Source organism: Phymastichus coffea, unplaced genomic scaffold (assembly GCF_024137745.1).
Source record: "Phymastichus coffea isolate CEN01 unplaced genomic scaffold, Cenicafe_Pcof_1.1 PCOF00089, whole genome shotgun sequence".
Lineage (NCBI taxonomy): Eukaryota > Metazoa > Arthropoda > Insecta > Hymenoptera > Eulophidae > Phymastichus > Phymastichus coffea.
Window position 1 is genome coordinate 1,092,501 of NW_026706900.1, and position 5,000 is coordinate 1,097,500.

General features: G+C 51.3%; 1 pseudogene; it reads left to right on the forward strand.

Moving 5' to 3' along the window:
• LOC131669219 (large subunit ribosomal RNA) overlaps positions 1-5,000 on the forward strand; it is a 9,119-nt pseudogene that overhangs the window by 2,125 nt on the left and 1,994 nt on the right.

The window sequence follows — 5,000 nt, forward strand, 5'->3', positions numbered from 1 at the left end:
GCGGCGGTGTCCGGATCTTCCCCTCGGACCTTGAAAATCCAGGAGAGGGCCACGTGGAGGTGTCGCGCCGGTTCGTACCCATATCCGCAGCAGGTCTCCAAGGTAAAGAGCCTCTAGTCGATAGACTAATGTAGGTAAGGGAAGTCGGCAAATTGGATCCGTAACTTCGGAATAAGGATTGGCTCTGAGGAGCGGGGCGTGTCGGGCTTGGTCGGGAAGTGGGTCTGGCTGACGTGCCGGGCCTGGGCGAGGTGAACTCGTTCCCCTCGAGGGGATGAGGGATCAGAGCTCGGTACCGTGCCTTGGCCTCCCACGGATCTTCCTTGCTGCGAGGCTTTCGGAGCGGTTTCTCCGTCCCGATCGTTCTCTTCGGCCGCCATTCAACGCTCAGCTCAGAACTGGCACGGACTAGGGGAATCCGACTGTCTAATTAAAACAAAGCATTGCGATGGCCCTCGCGGGTGATGACGCAATGTGATTTCTGCCCAGTGCTCTGAATGTCAACGTGAAGAAATTCAAGCAAGCGCGGGTAAACGGCGGGAGTAACTATGACTCTCTTGGGCCAGCGTATGGCTGGAAGTCATGCGTATGGCCGAAAGCAATGCGTATGGCTTGAAGTCATGCGCGTGTTTGAAAGCAATGCGTATGATCGAGAGCAATGCGTATGGCTGGAAGCAATGCGCGTGGTGGAAAGCAATGCGTATGGACTTGGAGTTTTTGGTTGCTCAATGGACTAAGCGGAGAGGTGTCCCCTCTAACTTAGTCAAGTCTTGAAGCTACCTCTTCGTGGTACCGCTAGTAATACATTTGACGTGGCTCAAGTGTAGCTAAAGTCTTCAAGGCGGAGGGATACCGTGAGAGAGCAGCCCTCTCACATGACCAGCCTTCCCACTAGTTAGTGGCGGTATCCCCCCTAGGAAGGTGGTATGTAAAGGAGTATGGGGTTGCCTTCCCTATACTTCACTGGAAGCAGGCACGAGTCAAAATATAAATTCTCGTGAGTCAAGTGACTCACCGCCGGTAGCCCCACGGGGTTCTCGGATTACCGGCCCTGCTTCGGCAACTGACCGTGACCGTCCGGTCTTACCCTTATGTGATGGCAACAACAACAGCCGTCACAAGTGTCCAGTTTGTGCGAGAGAGTTTGTCACTAAGATCGGCCTTGGAGTCCATTTAAGGAGAGCTCATCCTGAAAATGCTAATGAGAGAGTACAGTTGGCAAATCGAAAGGTGAGATGGAGAGACGAGGAGGTTGAACTGGTCGCCATGGAGGAGGCTAAGGCCATTCACGAGGGCAGTGTCCGATTTATACGGCAGTACCTGTTATCTACGCCCCTTTTGAAGTCGCTTGGGTGTGATCTTGAGCGACTGAAGGGTCTCCGAAAGAAGGAGACGTATAAAGCCCTCGTAATGCAAAAACTAACAGCTTTACAAAGCCCCTCCCCAGATCCCTCCTCAGATGTAGTTGGGCCGAACATCAGCCCAACCACCCATCAAGTGTCCAGGGATAGCGATGACCATCTAACGCTTCCCTTGTCACAGGAGGAGGGCAATGATAATAACATCTATATCGACGCAATCAGGCATTCGATCGGGTTGGCTCGAGAGATTACATCTCATCGAGCTTCTGACCTGATCGAGATTGCAGAGGCCCTCCTGGATGGCAATCAAATTACATCTGAAGATTGTCATCAATGGGTGATGAAGGTCTTTCCTCCACCCCAGATAGAACATCGTGTCCCTAGAGTACCTAGGGACACGCCGACTGCACATATCTCAAACTGGCGTAAGAGGCGGCGGGAATATGCTGCCATGCAGAGTTTGTGGACCAAGGACATGTCACGAGCGGCTAAGTTAGTCCTGGATGGCGAGGTGCACGCCATTCAGCCCTCTATGGAGCAATTTATTGAGTTTTGGGAACCAATTCTCAATGCTCCATCCCAACATCTGGAAGAGGAAATAGTCGTTCGTGAGGACCCGACTTTGCAATGGCTTGCAGATCCGATTTGTCCCAACAACATCAGGGACAGTGAGATACCGCTCGCCTCGGCTGCTGGTTTAGACGGCATTTCTAGCCGACAGTGGAGGAGTGTGCCAATGCGTTTGAGGGCACTGTTCTACAACATCGTCCTGGCTGTTGGAGAATTTCCATCTCAACTTCTACTCAGCAGGACGGTGTTTGTCCCCAAGAAGGATGGGAGTTCACTTCCATCAGAATTCCGTCCCATAAGTGTGGCCTCTGTTGTCGTTCGTCAGCTACATAAGATCATAGCGATGAGGTTGGTTAAAGCCAATATCATCGACGAGCGACAGAGAGGTCTACATGATGGCTGCGCTGAGAACACAATGGTTCTTGACACGGTATTGCACGTAGCGAAGACATCACTTCGTGAAATGCATGCCGTGTCGTTGGATGTCGCAAAGGCATTTGACAGTGTCAGCCATTATGCCATTACATCGGCATTGAGGGGACAAGGCATACCATCTAGCCTTGTCCGGTATATTGACAACATGTACCGGAAATGTGGAACGGTGCTCCAAGTGGCCGGACAATGTTCGCAACCTATTGTGGTAAACCGGGGTGTAAGACAGGGAGATCCCATGTCAAGCATCCTGTTTGCCATGGTTGTGGACAGAGTCATGAGATCACTACCCAACAACATCGGGTTTAGAGTCCATCAACATCGGACTAACGCTATGGCATACGCGGATGATATAGTATTATTCGCGTCCTCTAAGGCTGGGATGGAAACACTACTGAAGACTGCTGAGAAAGAGGCCCACAAGTATGGCCTGCAATTCAATCCATCAAAAAGTCAGGCCATCTCCATCCAAATAGCGGGGAAAGCTAAGACTTATAAAGTCATAAGCACCCCGCTATTTAAGCTTCAAGGTGGACCCGTCAAACAACTTGGGTCCACGGAACAGTTTAGATACCTAGGCATTAACATCTCGCCATTAGGTATCAAAAAGCCGGGTGGATATTTAGAGAGAGAGCTAAATAACATCACTCGAGCTCCTCTCAAGCCTCAACAGCGACTTAAGATCCTTCGCTGCTTTCTTATTCCTCGCCTGTATCATGGTATGGTGCTTTCGCGGACCACTGCGAGGGTCTTGAGGGCACTAGATAGACAGGTGAGGATTGCAGTTCGGAAGTGGCTGCGTTTGCCCAAGGATACTCCATTAGGGTACTTCCACGCCAAATGCAGGGATGGTGGATTGGGAGTCCCGGCTTTCATAACATCTGTGCCGGGACAAATACATGCTAGATTATTGGCAATGGCCCATTCCACATCACCTGCGGTGCGGGACGCCACTCAACACCTATATAACGTTAAGCTGGTCCGATGGGCTGAGGGGCTGCTCACATATAATGGGCAGTCACTTACGGGTCCAGAAGATCGGCGACGTTATTGGGCGTCCCGGCTCCATCAATCCAACGATGGAAGCGAGTTGCGTGAGGCTGCTAAAGTCACCGCTAGCAGCTTTTGGGTAGATGCAGGTAGTGCGAGAGTCCCTGGTCGGGATTATATCCAGTACCACAGGACACGAATTAACGCTCTACCCTCCAGAATAAGAACATCTAGAGGGCGCCGTGACGGAGGTGTTCCTGTGCTTTGTCGTGCCGGATGTCACGTGGCGGAGACTACGGCGCACATTGTACAGGGCTGTCACCGAACTCATGGTGGCCGAATTCTGAGGCATGATGCCATTTGTCGCATAGCTGCGACAGGGCTCAGGCAAAAGGGGTGGCGCGTGTTCGAAAATCCGCACTACTGTCTTCCATCAGGGTTACAGAAACCTGATGTCGTTGCAGTAAAGGATGGGAGCGTCAAAGTCATCGATGCACAGGTAGTTAGTGGAGCAGCATCACTTGACGACGCACATAACACCAAGTGCAGAAAATATGATACTCTTCCGCTTAAACATCATATAGCAAATGAGTTGGGGGTTGTGGTCGAGAATATCTCGGTCACATCCATTACCCTCTCATGGAAGGGTATCTGGTCGTTGAGGTCTGCTAATGACCTGACCTCCTTGGGACTTCAAAAACTCTTACCAGGCATAACAACAAGAGCTTTGCAGGGTTCGCACACGAATTGGACACGGTGGAACGGGATGACTGGTGTTTATCCCAGTAATCCTGTTCCACGAGAAGGGATAGGATAGGGCGGTTACGGTCAACACGCTACAGCGTTTGGGTAACCCAGGCCCCACCATCTTAAGTCGGCACTGGGAAATAAAGCCGCGGCCTGCACAACCAACATCATCAGTGCAGGTGACAGATGGAGTTTTAGTGGGTATTCCTCTATGAGGTGAGTCCCACATACCAGCACCAACATCTGCTGAGATGCGTAAATGCATTTCTCCATCTATAAAAAAAAAAAAAAAAAAAAAAAAAAAAAAAAAATATCCGCCTGTATCATGGTATGGTGCTTTCGCGGACCACTGCGAGGGTCTTGAGGGCACTAGATAGACAGGTGAGGATTGCAGTTCGGAAGTGGCTGCGTTTGCCCAAGGATACTCCATTAGGGTACTTCCACGCCAAATGCAGGGATGGTGGATTGGGAGTCCCGGCTTTCATAACATCTGTGCCGGGACAAATACATGCTAGATTATTGGCAATGGCCCATTCCACATCACCTGCGGTGCGGGACGCCACTCAACACCTATATAACGTTAAGCTGGTCCGATGGGCTGAGGGGCTGCTCACATATAATGGGCAGTCACTTACGGGTCCAGAAGATCGGCGACGTTATTGGGCGTCCCGGCTCCATCAATCCAACGATGGAAGCGAGTTGCGTGAGGCTGCTAAAGTCACCGCTAGCAGCTTTTGGGTAGATGCAGGTAGTGCGAGAGTCCCTGGTCGGGATTATATCCAGTACCACAGGACACGAATTAACGCTCTACCCTCCAGAATAAGAACATCTAGAGGGCGCCGTGACGGAGGTGTTCCTGTGCTTTGTCGTGCCGGATGTCACGTGGCGGAGACTACGGCG